The sequence below is a fragment of the Lathamus discolor genome, chromosome Z, assembly GCF_037157495.1.
Source record: "Lathamus discolor isolate bLatDis1 chromosome Z, bLatDis1.hap1, whole genome shotgun sequence".
NCBI classification, from domain to species: Eukaryota; Metazoa; Chordata; class Aves; order Psittaciformes; family Psittacidae; genus Lathamus; species Lathamus discolor.
The window spans coordinates 31,429,322-31,446,165 of record NC_088909.1 but is presented as its reverse complement, the minus strand read 5'-3'; the positions used below and the strand labels follow the sequence as shown (position 1 = coordinate 31,446,165).

The 16,844-nt window shown below is 47.6% G+C and overlaps 1 long non-coding RNA gene across 1 annotated transcript; it reads left to right on the top strand.

The window, feature by feature from the left end:
* Positions 1-9,254: 9,254 nt before the first annotated feature.
* LOC136004944 (uncharacterized) lies at positions 9,255-12,579 on the top strand. Its single transcript, XR_010608623.1, has 3 exons — positions 9,255-10,384; positions 10,641-10,772; positions 10,958-12,579. It is a non-coding gene; the product is annotated as an uncharacterized LOC136004944 (long non-coding RNA).
* The last annotated feature ends 4,265 nt before the right edge of the window (positions 12,580-16,844 follow it).

Genomic DNA, 16,844 nt, shown 5'->3' with positions numbered 1-16,844 from the left:
CATCAAAGAGCAAGATGCTAGCAACAGCTGAAGTGAATCGACCCCATTGAATGCTTAAGTAAACAATGGGTTTCCGCAGAAAACAGCTTATTGCCTTTAACCGAAGCTCTTTGAGGAAGAAAACCATGTACTTTGTCATGCAAATGCTAATTGTGGCAAGCAGTGGCTCTAGGTAAATAGCACCCCTGGACTGGCAATCAATGGGGAATGTGGGGCCATTCTGCGGTGCCACAAACACGCTCTCCGTGTAAATAAACAAGGCAGTAAAACTTCGGCACGTGTAACCAAAAGGAGGGGGAGTGGAGGGAGTATTTGCACTGCGGTGCGGGGATGCAGCTACGGGGAGGACAGGGCAACTTTTGAGGCCAAATTCTTTGTCTTAGACAACGCGCCTACTGCCGCCAAGACCCCGGTGCCGTCCTCCCTCTGCGTGTGGCGTAAAGGCGAGTATTCCCATTGCGAGCCCCAAAACGAGGGGGTTTGTGTAAGCAAGAAATTAGAAACAGGATGCTGCGGGTAACGAGTCCCTGTTTTATGGGGACCCCTAAGTCCCACTGCTTCATCCCTCATATCATTTTTAACCCGCCCCGCAGACGAGCGGTTTCCTGCACGGCAGGCAGGTTCAGTCCGGAGGAAAAAGCTTGCCTTGCACAATTAATTAATTAATTAACTAACTAACCCTCCTTGATTGCGCTGCGAGAGGCACCTAAACCGAGACGGACATCACCCGGACCGGTGTTCATCCCAGAGCCGGGGCGGCGGGTCCCAGTGCTGGTTTCGGTCCCGGTCCAGGTCCCCTGCCGCGGTTTGTCGGTCACGGGCCGCCGGGGCACGGCGCTGCCCCTCGCCCCGAGCGTGGGAATGGGAGCGCTCAGCCTTTCACATCTACTGTGCGCCGTTTAACGGAATCAATTAGGCAAAGACAGACCCTCCGCTTCCCCGCACAGCCACCACCCTCCCACCCCAGCCCCAAACCCGTGTTTTTGTCAGGTCTATATACGTCCTAATTATTTCAGTTTGGGATGCCAGAGCTGTTTCCTGGATAGACCTGATCATCCTTTAACAAAAAGAGAGGAGGCGCACGCGTGGGTTTTGGAGTAAATGTCACTTTCATTTCCAATGCTAGGCGCGGAGTGAGACACGAAACATTTTTTAACACTTTGACAAGGGGGGAGGACATCTCTTCCCCATCATGTCTTTCTGCTTCAGTAGCTTCCTCAAGGAAACCCTCTCGGAACAGAGAAGCATCTGTGCTCGCTTTTTGAATAGAAGAATAAAAACCGGCCATCACTTTTTCTCATCTTTGTGCAGCTCCGCCGAGTTCCCAGTAGATATAAATTATTAAGCTTGTCTACACTTCAGTGTAAACTTTTCGTGAAAGCTTGCTTTCATATGAGCTGACATAAACCCCGGTGCTTTGTCTCAGATGCACACAGGCGGGTTTGGGGTTGGGTTCAATTTTGTGGGTTTGGGCCTGTTGGTTTGTTTACGGTTGTTTTGTTGGTTTTTTTTTTTTTTTCCTTTTTTTTTGGGGGGGGGAGTGGGGAGGGAGGGAGGGCTTTTTTTGTTGTTGTTGTTGTTGTTGCTGTTGTGTTTTTGGGGTTGTTTTTGTTTTGTTTTTCTCAGTTCTGTCCATGCTGTATCGTCACCACCAACAACATCATCATCACCATCTACCACCTTGAAGGCCATTTCATTGCAATGAATCACTTTGCAAAATGAAGATCAGCTTCTCCAAATAGCTGTCTGAGAGTGAATATGTATATATATAAATATGTCTTCTTAGCTCAATGTTAACTGCTCATGGTTTCTCATTTAGCGTTTATTCAACAGGAAGAGTTGCACACACGTTGTTTACCACCAGCACCATTCCCTCTGTGTAGCTATCCTTTCTGCTGGCATTGCCATCTGACAAATTAATATTTCGGAATAAGTGTGCCATTTAATTTCCTCCACTCTCACCTTCAGCTGTAAAAACGTTAGATTCAATCAGCGTTCCTGACTTTTCTCGGGGTTTTTTACTGTCTCTCGCAGTAGTCTTTCCACAGGCTGTACGATGATCTTGAAGGAGTTTTTACTTTCGGTTATCTAGCTTTATGAAGACCAAAACACTCATACAGCTAGATAACCAAAGATAACAACTCGCTTCCCTCAAAGCTTTTTTAAATGTACATATATATGTATTATTTTCTCTTATTATATTTTTTCCTTGATAGAATCCAGATTCTTTGACAAACAGGCACGCTCTGTTCTCCAAGAGTACCAGTGCTGCTTTATAACATTCATCCTTGCATGCAGTCGTGACCTGGTTCGTGTGCTGTTGTATACGTGCAGCTAATAACATCCAAAAGAGATCCGTTGCCTTCAAAGTTTATTCCGAACTTTTCTTTATTACGTTTTCTTTTCAGCCTCCGGCAGCAGTGCCAACAGTCCGTATTTAATGCTAGAAAATAAACCCTAGATATTAAGGTGAGTCGAGCGGCGTTTAAAGAAGCATCCATCCCTTCGCAGGCCTCGATTTGCATTGTAAATCGCTCTGGTCGCGCGAAAAGACTCTTTAGGCTCTGTGAAGATGTAAAGCCACTGGCAATTCCCAGCGCAGCTTAAGGAGGAAGAAGAAGAAAAAGGAAAAAAGAGGAAAAAAAAAAGAAGGAAAATAAAATCCCATTTCACTAGGACATTACAAGATGATTCGAGGATGCGACTCCTATCCCTTCAGGTTATGCACGGCACGGAGCTTTTTAGCAAATGGTGGCGGCTTGATTGCCAATGCCTCGCTTGCGTGCGTGTTTTGGGGGAAGTTCCTCGCTTGCCCGGGTTTCCTATCGCGATGGGGGGGGGGGGGGGGGGGCAGTGGGGGAGGGGGGTAGGAAGGAGACTCGGTCCCGCCGGCCTGCTACTGCCCCCGGCCTGAAAAAAGAAGAAAAGGGCCATCATTGGGGGGGGGGGGGGGGGGCGGGAGAAGTGGGGGTGGTGTGTGCTTGTCACCGCCAAAATGTGGACCAGCCCGGCGAGGTCAGAGGTCCCGGACCGCAGGAGACCGAGGTAATGATGATGTCATGAGAAATCTCAAGTGCACGCGGCTTAATTGATGCGCACGAGCCCCATCTCGCCTCCGATCATCCGCAGCTCCCGGCTTTTACCTCCCTCCTCACCAGCGCAGACCGCTCTGACCTCCGCGGGGACGGGAAGGAAACAACAAACCCATCCTCGCTACGGCGGGGTAAAAGCCCCTTTCCCCGAGCTAGGGGAAAGCGCCGCTCCGCTGCAGCGCGTCTCCGCGCCCGCCGCAGCGGAGAGCTCCGGCCGCAGGCAAGGCCGGGAGCAGTACTGCGCTACGCTGCCGGTTCGCTCTCGCCGTTGCTGTGTGCGGTGTGTATGGGGGAGGTCATAGCTCCGCACCCCTCCGTGTTTCGCGCCTACAGGGATGCATCCGCAGGTATTTACAGCGGGACGGACCCTCTCTGCTGGGGGAGCTGCTAGCAGCAATCTCTCCTACAGCATCCATACTCTTCCTTCCTTCGCTCCATCCCTCCCTCCTTCCATCCCTCCCAGCCACTCTGTGTGTGTGTGTCTGTGTTAGGATGCAACACAGGTGAACGTTGCAGCAATGTTTGTCTAAGGCTATGCATCATCTGGCGAAATGCCTTAATGAAAAACGCTGATTTATTTTTGATTAACCTCGTGATGAGAGCAGAGAAATGCATGCTGGCGTTACGCAGGGAACCGACGGAGGCAAGTCTTTCCAAAATGTTATCAAGCCTTATGAACAATTTTAGGATGTGAGCCTCTCAGCTCCCCCTCCCCCACCCTCCCCCCAAAAAAAAGAACGTTATGATTTGTACGATTTAACAGTAAAATCTGCCTAGAAAATTGCTAACTCTGAAGTGCAAAATATTAAACGTCTCCCGAGTATACGCGATAAAATGAATCTGCTCACTGAGATCTACCATATTTACTGATGAAATTAATAAATGCACTTCCACAGCTCAACTGGGCTGCAGCCAGCACAGAGTGCACGCTGAGAAAATCCAGCACACACAGAACATGGGCTGCTCTGCACCCCGAAGTGCAACGACAACTTAAAATCCACGCTCCTACCCGCTCTTTTGAGATGCAAAATAAATCACAACATGCCATTTCAATACATTTTCTGTAAGTCAACATGTGCTTCCATAGGTTGCTGGGTGTGCAGGGGATAGATTTTTAAACGCATGGAGTTAAATTGAAGTTGTTGTTCTGTGTAGCCTGCTAGCATGATAAAACATATGTGTGCTTGTGTGTACCTAGGGGAGCCATATGTACATGTGTTAGTCTGAGTACATGTCTGTATGTGTGTTGGTGTTGAAATATATATGTAGGTGTATGTGGTTACACTGTAAAATGGCAACTCTATCAACCAGCCCATTTTTATCTATCACAAAGCTTGAAAACGGGTAAGCAATCTCATTTGTCAGACATGGCCCCAAATTAATACTGCCCCCAAGAAGCAATACCTAGACATTGCCAACCTGCCAAACCTCAGCAGCAACATTATGAGCAAGGCCACTTATTTATGCTTTCAGACCTTCAATCCTTTGAAACTGAGCATTTCTTCATGGAATGCAGGGTGACACTGCAGTTTACCACCAGTGCTTTATACCTGAGAGATGCGTAAGAGCTAATTGTGCCCATATTCTTTGTGGAAAATACAGAACCTGGCACAAAATTGTTAGAATTCATGTAACGCTTCATTAGTAGTTCCTGAACCTCTCCGGCTGCTCAGGCACAACAGGGACAAACAAATCAGGCATCTGATACATCCAGAGGCACATGATCAGTTTGATATTATGCAAAATTCTAATGAGGTTCTCTGAATTGGCAGATAGACAGAAAGATGTTTTTTTCCTGGCAATAGCTAGGGGCAGCAGTGTTGGTGATCATGCATGTGTTGCGCATGACAGGCTTGTGGGCTTATGCATTAAATTCTTACAGTCAGAGGCATGAAAATTCAGGTGCTCCTCGTGTATGTCTGCATACACCCATGCTTATATAGCTCTGTGTGTACATAATGCATATTAACACAGACACGAGCGTGCACGTTAATGCAAGCGCATAAACCAAGTCACCAGACTTACAGTTAAAAACAAGGCCCAGTATTGCAAATTGGTATGTTTCAATAGATAAAGATACATACCCTTAAAACACCAAGCCCTTTTCTCACGACCACCTCACCAACACACTGACTTAGGAAGGAGCTGCCACACACCCTTTATAGTTTAATCACTGGAGCCTCAGTAAAGAGCCAATATGATGATCATGACCTGGGTGTTCATTAGCCATATTACCAGTTAACATTTTCTAAACTCTCAGACACATAGCAGGACCTCAAAACCAATGGGGGCCCGGTAAGACTCACTCAAAAGTGTTTCCTTATTCTGAACATCACAGAAATGTATACAGCAGTTGCAAAATGTGTTTCCAAGGTTGCAGTGTTGTCTAGCATGTGGGAAGTTTGAGCAACCTGCAGTTCTGAAATTACTGCCAAAAAAATACCACCTGAATTGTCAAAAGTGGCCATTTACACTGCCTGTTTTCTCCCAGTTTACATAAACGTATACCACTTACTCATTCCAAATACTTCATGTAGAAGTGATCTGCATACTCAAGATACACAGTCCAAACACAGACTTTTCCCTCTACCTACCTAATAAATTCCCACTAATAGCATGTAGATTAGTGTGTGATTGCCATGCTTGTTTTCTGATCTTTTTATAGGTCTCCAGATGGCTGTGACATACAGAAAAACACATCCTATGTGGATTTCTTAGGAATAAACAGTCCCTATTGACTTCAAAGAGGAATGCTTACTGTTCTCAGATTATTGCAGGGCCGCCTCCTAATGCCACCATCACCACCTTTCATGGGGAAAACACAGTGCCCCTTCGGCTGCTGTGAGGTTCATAGGAAGGGCATAGCATTACATAAACTCCCTTTTTGCACCAGTTTATAGCAGAATTCATGCAGATGCAAACCACGGCACGACAATACAGCTCAGGACAGCTTTCTCTGCAGTGCATCCCTTTCCTTCTCCCAGCAAGGTTAAGTCACTGGCCTGGCTCGCCTTCTAATAAGGGTGCCTTGCTGCTTCTGTTTTGACCACTGTTTCATTTCACTGCAGATTATGCTCCTGTTATCTTGAACGTATGGTATGCAAAGGGATATCTACTACAAATCCTAGCTATTACATGAGAAAAGACAGACTGACGAGAATTCAAAGTCGGGGGCGGGGGGAAGGGGAAGAGGTGGAGAGGTGGAGAGGAGAGAGAAGTATTAAAACCGCCAACTGTCAGTAAATACACATGGAAACACTGCATGATGCCAAAGGACATTACCTGTATGCAATGCACATAGTAGCGTCAGACTTTTATTAAACAACAAAAAGAAGTTACCGTTTGTTGTCGTGGTTGTCACTCCCTGTAGTTCTGTCGGCGTTATTTAAACCTGAAAATAGACAGAAAAAAAAAAAAAAAACCCAACCAAAAACAAGAAAGAAAAATAACGACGGATCGTAATTTAAACACTCTCACTGTTTGGTTCTTGTTCGTGAAAATATATGTGCACAGGTAAACCTATACGTGTTCAGAAGGTGCCGAGTATAGTAACTTTCGGGGTTATTAAATGCATCACTACAGCACTTGGCTCTAGATTCAACGGGAACATAACTAGCTACATTTACTGCAGATGATTTAAAGTGACACAAGCCAGATATGAGTAATGTATTCCGGCATTTGCAGGGTTAAATCGATATTTACAGGACATAATGTGAATAATATCATTAAAAAATAAATCATTATTCTGGAGAACCAGACTTATAAAAAAAGGTTAAGAATATTATTATTGTTTGGGGTTGCTGAGCAGAAGTGATGAAAGCTAGGGAGGCAGATGCAAGATTTGCATACTATAAGCTGCCAGCTACTTAATAAAGGATGGAGGCTCCACCTAGCCTTCAGTTCAAAACATGCAAACCACATTAAGCCAGCGCTTTCCCGCTGGATTTCCCAGCCTTTTCCAGACCTGAATCACCGGGAAGTCATCCTCTCTATTCACAGCCCTGTCAGCTTGCCGAGAGCTGAGAGGGTAAGCACACAGCGTAAGTTAATCGCTTTTATTGCATCATATTGATTACATCACGCACATCTTTAAAAACTCATACTATTACTGTTGTTTCCCGGGAAGCACCGAGCTCGTCTGTATTACAGCGAGACGGTTTCACCCGTTTCCCAGCTCCGCTCCGGGGTGGACCGGAGTTGCAGAAGGTGGCTACTTTTTTGGGTGGGAGGGAAGGATGGATGGAGTGAGGGGTGGAAGGAAGAATGCAGCGGGACCCCTGGAGGTGTCCCCCGCTCCAGCGACACGTGGGGCCGGGGTCGGGAGCCGTGCTGGGGTTTGGATAACCAGGGAAGTGATGGCTGCTCGCTCCAATTGACCCCCTATGCGGGAGGCTGCAGCGAGCAATCTTGCATTCAGGCCCGCTGCAAGACATCCCTTCATCTTCTTTCTCTCTCTTTCTTTTTTCTTTCTTTCTTTTTTTTTTTTTTTTTTTTCTATTCTTCCTCTTTACCCTTTTTATTTTTTTTTCCTTTTTTCTTTTTCTTTTCCCCCTTTTGTTTTTAAGCTCGAATATGGAGGCCGCAGGACTTAGTTCCCCCACTCCAGCCCTGCAATCACTCGACTGCCCCTCTGCCTGCAACACCTTTCTGAGTGCACCCAGCCACTGCCAAAATATAAAGGCGCCCTGAAAAGCCACATCTCTGCTTTCGCCGGGCAATTATAATTGCTCCTGCACACTAACTACACCCCACACGACCAACAGGTTTAGCATCAGGGGCAAAAAAGTGTTAAGTCCTAAACCCTGACTTGTTAATCAGGTTCCCTTCCCCGGTGGACAGTGGAAGTGGTCGGGGAGACCCGGGAAACCCCTGCCTGCCCGTACTCAACATCCCTAGTTATTTCAGGGAATTCAGGATCGGTCTATCCCACACCCCACACACAAACACCACGGTACTTACATTTATCCGTCTTTATCAGAGGGAAAATTGACCCCAGATCAACCAAGCTGAGGGTGAGCTAAGCCTGCGGTGGCAAACAAAGATCCTCACTGCCAAGGCCCCCTCGGAATAGAGAAAGCTCTTCCACGTCTCCAGAAATTCATGTCTTTCCCTTTGCCATCCCTATTTAAAAGTGCCGCTTAGCTCCACGGTGTCATTCTTGCGCGAACGGCGATGGGAGAGTTGGAAATCTTCCATCCAGAAAAAAACAAACCAAAACAAACCAGAGAGAGAAAAGCAGAAGTTGGCTTCGGTTTGGCTCTCTTTTTTTCCTTTAATTTTTCCCCTTTTTCTGCCCTCTTTTTTCCATATGGCTTCCTGCGCCCGGGAGTAGAAAGTGAAGTGTTGTATGCTATGCTCTGCAAGTTTTCTGGGGGGTTTGGCCAAGGTCTAGTCCAGCCCTCTCTGCTGAGGAGGACGTGCTCTGAAATTCAACCAATTTCCCCAACGCTTTTGTTGCTGATGGACTGAAGCCCTATTGTTCATCCATTGCCACGGTCTTTTTCAGCTCCTACTATACGCTGTGCGTTGCCAGAGATAATGAATTTGCACCAAAACCTCTCATAGTCCCATTTTGACAGACGGAACAAATTAGAAATGGCTACTCTAAAGAAGAGCAATGGCTACCTTTTCCTAGAGGAGAGAAGAAGGAAAGCACGCATTTCTTTGGGAATTTATAATTTTTTATTTTTTTTTTCAGCAAAAGCTGGATATTTAGAAGCTGTTTTTCCTCCAGCTAACTTCTGAAGTACAGTTTCTTCCGAGCCTTGTTTTGGAGAAGCACTACCATTTTGTGCGACTTTGGTCCGGCCAACAGCAGAGGAAAAAAATAGAAAGAAAAAAAAAATATAGAAAAAATTGATGGTGCTGACAAAAAAGATTCCTTTCCCGTCCCTACCGTCATGCAAACTTGTAGCGTGACCTTTCGTCGCTGGAAGGAGGGTACTAGTTCCTGCCGTCCGCCGCTCCGGGTTTGGAAACAGCGTGAAAACGCCCCTCAAAATCCCTGTGGATTTTAGGACACGGCGGGGGGGGGGAAGGGAACAAGGTAGGGGGGTGCTGGGAGAGTTTGAGTGTGAGCCGGAGCGGGAGGTGTGCGGGGAGGGAGGGATAGGGGAAACGGGAGGTGGAGGAGGGATGGAGGGGGGGGGAGAGATGGACAGGTGGAGGAAAGATGGAGGGAGGGAGAGTTGAAGAGGTGGAGAAATGGAGGAGGGTTAGAAGGAGGTTGTGCACGTCGAGGGGGTGCCGTGCTGTACCCCCGTCTGTTCCCCAACTCTGGCGTGGCTTTAATACGGCGCCCCGTCCCCGCATGGACAGGTGACAAGGGAGATGGAAGGGCTCAGGGAAGGGTTGCACGGCGGGAGGGGTGACCATTAAATATGTCCACACATGCTACCCTGGGTCATATATCCATGTATATATCTATGTATAGATGTGTATGTATGTATATATACATATCTGTATATATGTCTGTATGTGTCGCCAGCTGTGTGTCCCTTCCGCAGCGCGGCTGCAGGCAGCGGGTGCTGATTTCAGCTGGGACAGAGGAGACATCCCTCCGCATTCCCCACTTCCCTCCGCGCATCCCTCGGGCATCAGCCCTCGGAACCCTGCGGACAAAGAGAAGCTCTCTCAAGAGCAGGACGCAAGCCGGGGGGAATGCAGGAAATTCAGGAAGAGCGCTCGGATGCACTAGAAATAAATAATAATAAAAAAATGATGCCGAGAGGATTTATGGAAGCCTACATCCCTCCCGCTGCCAGAAGTCCAGCCACGTTTTACTAACTGGGTATTCAGGGTTGGATGAGATGCCTGCGTGGATGGGTGTGCAGCCGCTCGCTGGCAGCTGGTTTGTGCCCAGATCCAAAAGGATGTTCTGGAATATCTCACGGCAGACTAAGAAATGCATAAAATAACGCCAGGAGGAAAGGAGAGAGGCTAATGTGGAACTGCGGGGTGAAGTTCTTTCCCCTGCAGCTAAAAGTTCTCCCAGCACCCGCGTCACACCGCCACAGGGAGAAGTGGGAAGAGAGGAAGAGGAGCCGGAATCGCTCTCACTCAGCTTCTGCCGCCGCCGGACACCCGGTCCTCGCTCATACCGCTGCTGCTCCCCATCGAGCTGGTCACTGCACTCCCTCTGTGACTCGCGGGTGAGACCCCTCTTCTCGCCTCCCTTCCCTCAGCCCGGCGGAGCACCGAGCCCTGGTACCCGGCGGAGCACCGGTGTCCGCCCGGGAGATGCTTCGATTCAAGTGGCTCAACACGCCTGTGCCGTGCAGCACTTTAGGGAGGTAAGGTTTTCGGCTGGGGCTATTTTTTTTTTTTTTGTGGTTTTGCTTGCTTGTTTCTTGGGTTTTATTTTTTTGTTTTGATTTGTTTTGTTTTCCTTTGGTGTTTGTTTTATATTATTTATTTTATTTTACTTTATTTTATTTAAGTTTAGCTTAGTTCATTTATTTTATTATTTTTATTTTATTTTTATATTTTATTGTTTGTGTCTTTTTTCTTTCTTTTCTCCCCATTTTTTTTTTTTTTTAATGACCATAGTTTTCCCTTTCCGCTTGCCTCCTGATGACGAGAAGCCGCAAATAACGCACTATTGCAATGAAATAAATAAATAAATAAATACGCTTAAAGAAGAAGGAGGAGGCAGGACGAGATCGGCGGCGCTGTGGGGAGGTGGGTTTTGTTCTGGCTCCTCGGGGAGGGGGGGACACACGGGACGGGGATGGGCTGGCTGCCGCTGCCTGTGTCAGTGCTCATTCCACCGGGCGAGAGTCGCGGAGCAGCGCGGGCATAGTGCGGAGCAGGGCGGAACAGGCCCCCCCTTACCCTCCCCCTTCCATTCCTGCTTCACGTTCAAGGTTTAGCTGCGAGGTCACGTCCATTGACGTCATCTCGAGGCATCACTGTGCGTCCGGATACATTCACATACATCGAGGGAATAAGGGCATTAAAACAACAAAATAAAAGGAACGCGGAACATGTAAATCCCGCCGCTCGGAAAAGAGACCGCGGATCTTCGGAGCTACCTCCCCTAGAAGACCCTAATTAACGGAGCAAGTACTCGCCCCCCCCCCCCCTTCCAAACATCATCACCATCTACACAAACACCCCCGAAATGGGCAATCCGGGACATGAGAGCAGCCCGGCTGAGAGCGAGGCGGCTCCGGTCCATGATCCGGGCTCCATGCCGCGACATCATCCCCCTCCTTCTCCTCCTGCTGGCTCCAGTATGTGCTACTGTGCATATATATGAAATACTAATGCATATGTAAAGTATATTTGCATTATTTTTAATTTACTGGAAGCTACAGGCGATCGCTTTTCCTTTGATCTCTATGTCTATTATTATTCCTGTTATTTATTTTATCTTATTTTCCCTTCTCTTTTTTCTATTTCTCTTGGTTGCTTTTTTTTTTTTTTTTTTTTTTTCTTGGCGAGTCTTTGCTGTGTATGCATCTTTACCTTCAGCTTCCTCCAGGCTTCTGTTTCTATAACATTACAAAACACGCACAGTGCTAATATTACCAATCCAGATGCTCCATTGGGCCTTAAAGGAGAGGAGGATCTCCTTGCCCGGCTCAGCTGTCACACTGTCAGCTCCGGAACTGCAAGCTTTATCGCCAACTTAACTTTAGATTAGGCAAAAGAAAACCCAGCCCCCACCGTTTAAAGAAGGGCGATATAGACAGATAATGCGTGTAATGGGGGCTGCGTCACAGGATTCATAATATCTCACGCTGTATTATGGCCTGTGAGCACATTTATATCTGCCTGGATTTCAGGGACATTTTATTTCAAAATCTTCTCTTAAAACGTGTACCTCCAGGCTGGGAGAGCTGTCTCCGAGGAACACAATTGGTACATTCTGCCTTGAATGCCGCGTTATTAAACTTGTCGCCTCCCATTTTAGCAGGTGTGGCTTTAAAGCAACCACCTGGCTCTTTACAAGGAAAAAAGGCATTTTTTACAGGTCATTTAAAAATACTGCCTATAGCATTATTTTTGCTTCATCCGAAAAAGTCCATAGGCCTTGAATTACTTTACAAACACCGATAGAAAGTCTCAGTTTGCATTAACAGGGAAATTCTTATGGGGAAGAAGAGTGTTTTAAATCTCTTTCTTACGTTGTACAGGGGTGCTATATTTTTAAGCTAGCAACGTTATTCCATGAAAATAAATGTTTTATATGTATTATACATAAAATATTATATTATTATATGCTATACATTATATTCTATATACTATAAATGATAAATTATACATGTTACATATATATTACAGGATATATATATAAAGGTCTAAGTGCATGCACAGATAACTATTTTCATTAGGAATTACTTACTTCAATGAACGTACAGGGCAAGTTAGCCCTCCCCAAAGACTGTCATGCATGTTTCTATCTATTTATAGATTCTTAATATTTTATATAATTATTTTTATATATTTATTTTCAAATAAAGAGCATGTTCGGTCTGTGTTACTCCGTGCCTATTTCACCACATGTATATGGGAATGCTCAAGGCCAGGCCGGACGAGGCTCGAAGCAACCTGGTCTAGCGGAAGGTGTCCCTGCCCATGGCCGGGGCTTGGAATTGAGTGAGCTTTAAGGTCCTTTCAACCCAAACCAGTTCGTGATTCGTACAGTATTTCCAGCGCTACTTCTCGCCTTAGTTTTAACAAGCTCCGCACTGATAAGTCACCCCATCAGAAGTGGTCAGACAGCTATACATAAAGCGTTAAATAAATAACCAAACAAACATAAACCAGACACAAACCCAGCACCCCAGGAAGGAAGCTAACACCACCACCCGTCTGATTAGCTCTTACCTCATTAGGAAAGTACTTTTTTTACCCTTTCATTTTTTTTTCTTTTTTTTTTACAATTAACGGGTGCCGGGGTCTCCCGCCATCCCAACCCATCATCATCCTCCCCTTCCTACGCTGTTAATTAGCTCGTGTGTAGCTCTCATATGTCAGTCCCTCCCTCCCCCCTTTAGCATATACTGAGGAGAGGGGAGCGCAGAGGTGTACTTCTCCGTGACCCCACCGCGCATCCTGCATCCTCATTCTCCTCCTCCCGCTTCCCACACTCCGATGGCGCCTCTGCGCTCACTTACCCCACGCCTCACCGTGGCCCCGACGGGACCAGGATGCCCCCCCGCCATGCGCACCACCCTCCCGGGGTGGGACTGCCGGGGCTCCGTGTCTCGACATCATCCCCCAACCCCTTTCTCCTCCTCCCTTCCACCCCTTCCCACATCAGCGAGCAGCTGCCCCGCGAATCGCGCCGGCGCAGTTTGAATGGGCCCCGTGGGGAGTAAGGTGGGGGGGAGAGCTTCCCTCCCTCGCCTTGTCTCTGCCTCCACCCCCCCCGACACTTACTACTTGGACTCTTGGAATAGGAACAATAAATACACCCCACAGCACTCTCGTTACTTAGTATCAGCCTTTTAACAGCTAAAAAGAAAGGAGCGTGTGTTCCGCGGTCAGCCGCGCGAGTGCCAGCGAAGTTGGAGGCTGCACGGATTTCGACCCGGGAAAGGTAAATAAAGAAATTAACACATAAAAGCACTAAATAATGCACAGTTTTGGGGTGGCCGCTGCAGAGCCATGGACATGAGATGAGATGCTGGGGCTGACAGTAATAATGCATGAAATAGTTTCACTTCCTCGCCTTATTTATGTATTTATCTTTCTTTTTTTATTTATCTCTTTATGCATTTATTTATTTTGTCCTCCATGCTTTTAATACCCCGATTCCTCTAAAATTAGTACTCAGCATTTTGCACTTAAATTTTCTCCCTCGTCTCTTCAGCCCTATCTGTCTTCTTATCAAAAAGTATAAATAATCGTGACTCCAGGAAAGGCAGAAGAGAACTATTTTGGCACATCCTCTGCACACAGACATAGTTTTAGCATTATTTACATTACATTATCTAGAGCATGTTCAGAAGAGTGGAGATGCAGGTATATAGGAAAGTGGTGTGAAGCTTTTTTTTTTTTTTTTCATTTTATTTTCCCTGGCAAGATATAGAGACTGAAATAGAAAACAAAAATGTAAATGGCAAACACATAATATTGGGTGAAGTAACCAAAATATGACATGAGAAAAATAAGTGTTGGGTTTTTTGGGTTTTTTTGTTTTGTTTTGTTTTGTTTTGTTTTTTAAGTAAGGAAAGTAGGCAGAAAGCCTACATACACACAAATATGAAATCGTAATTTTAATTCCTTGCACAAGAGCTTCCCTTGCAGATACACGCTCAGGGTTCCCTTCTTTGGACTTAATAAAGCAGACCCCAAAGCCATATCCCTCCTCTCTGAGCACGCGCATCTCCCCTGGTCAGAGGTAGGAAATGTAGGACAGGCGGCGGGGATAAGTGCAATTCTTCCACCCAGGCTTCAAAATGCTCGCTCAAGGACGCGGTTTCCGGGCAGTGATGTGCAGCAAACTCTTTCCCGGTGGCGTTTTATTTGTTTTAGCAGGCAAAACGCCAGCTCCAGCACCAGCCAGGAGGAGGGTTTTGGCTGCCTGAACCGGCAGAAGAGAGAGGAGCCCCCTTTTCTGCTCTTTTATTTTCGCCGTCGGTTTACACCAAGGCGAGAAAGAACCCACCGACGCAAGCGAGATTTGAAATGCGCGGTTATTTCGCTGTTTTCGGTAATTACGGCCTCACGGGGAGGAGTAAACCTGATTTTTACTGCAATTTGGGTCTGGAGGGTTTGTTCCCGCACACTTTTTGCATCCCCGCGGCGGGCCGGAAGGGTTCGCGAGAGGGGGGAACAAGGGACAGGACACCCCGCTCCATCACCCTGGTACCCGCTTCCACGGGATGCTCCGGAAGGCGCCGGTCTCCGGCTCCCCGGCGGCGAGACAGCGACGCCTGTCGGGACCCGCGGGCAGGGCCGGTACAGTGGGAGAGCAGGCAGAGGTACCGTCAGGAGCAGGCAGGGGAGGGTAGAGGTACCTTCAAGGGTGGGCAGGAGAAAGCAGAAGAGGGCAGGAGAGGGCATAAACGGGCAGGAGAGGGCAGCGGAGGGTACGAGAGGATACAGCTCATAGAAGGGAGCAGGAGCGAGCAGACAGGACAACAGGAGCCGGCAGAATAAGCAGAGACGGTAGAATGGGGCAGGAGCTGCTACAGCAAAGAGAACGGGCAGGAGCTGCTACAGCAAAGAGAACAGGCAGGAGAGGGCAGAAACGGGCAGAGAATAGCAGGGGAGGGAAGAAGAGAGTAGAGGAGGGCAGGAGAGGATAGGAATAGGCAGGAGCAGGTAACGCAGGCAGAGGAGGTCAGGGGCAGTCAGGAGCAGGCAGGAGAGAGGGCAGGATAGGTGGGGTCAGGAATTGGCAAGGGAGGACAGGAGAGGGCAGGACAGGGCAGAAACGGGCAAGGGAGGGCAGGGGAAGGCAGGAGAGGACAGCGGAGAGTAGAGGAGGGCAGGAGAGAATAGGGGGAGCAGGAGAGGGCAGCAGCTGTAGGGGTGGGCAGAAGAGGGCAGGAGCGGGTACAGAGGATGGAGCGGACAGGAGCGGATAAGAGCGGGCAGGGGACGGCAGGGAAAGCAGGAGAGGGTAGGAATAAGCAGAAGTTTAAGCAGGCAGAAGCGGGCAGGAGGCAGCAGGGGTGGGTAGGAACAGGCAGGAGGGGGCAGAGCTAGAGGGCAAGACCCTTCGACGGGCGCGGTGTCCCCCGTGGCACGGTCTCCCCTGACGGGGAGGTGGTTTCGCTGTTCCGAAATAGCGCCTCTCACCTCCGCACCTGAGTCCCGCTCCACCAAAGAATAATAATAATGAATAAAAATAACAGAATTACAGAGCATGGCGGCAATCGCGACCAGTTCCTGGCAGGAATCTGCCTGTGGCAGAACATCCCCGGGTGATGGGCAGCACCTCTCGTCCCCTCAAGGTAAGGCACCTTTCCACACACACGGAGAGAGGGTGAAATTTTCTCCCCCATGTTAATGGCCTGAGTCAAAACAGGGTCTCGCTGTGCGGGTGCCTGTTTTAAGAAAATTCGGGCCTAAGAACGTGGGGAGGGGCGGATATCCCAGGAACGGCTGCTTCAATATTCACCTCGTTCTTTACTTAATTTGTACTGATGCTGCGTGTAAAGACCTGTTTTCTCGGAAGCACTTGCTAGCTGAACCTAGGAGGCATTGCCTTTTCCCGATTCTACCTTTCTCTTTTTAATAATAATGATGATGATAATAATAATATAAGGAAAGGTTTGGTATTGAATAAAGGCAGATTTTAAACTTAGGAGTGGCGAAGAGAAGCTCTGACCGCTGTAGGCTCTCAGGAGGAAAAGATGTTTAACTCCCGAGAAGTTAAACGTTATGTTTAATTGGGTTAACCGCCACTTCTTTTTGTTGTTGTTCTTTTGGAAGTTCATTAACTGAGCTTCTGCCAAGTCGGTGTGCTTCCAGCACTGATTTCCCAGATCTCGTTCTAGGAATTTAGGTTTTTCGTACCTCTGCAGGCTGCGGGCGGAGGAAAGAATAACCTGGCTCTTTTGGAGAATGTTTCTTCCGCTCCTGCAGGAGTTTATTTCTTCTTCTTCGGATAAATATAAACAAAACCAACAACTCCTCTGGGTTTCACAGACAGGAAAGGCTGTGGGCGCACTAGCATCAGGTATTTATATTAAATATATTTGTATTAAATGTATTAAGGAGTGTCGTGGCCGATATATGAGGTTTCAAAAGCACGCGTGGTACCCGCTGGCAAAGGTGTCCCTGTCAACG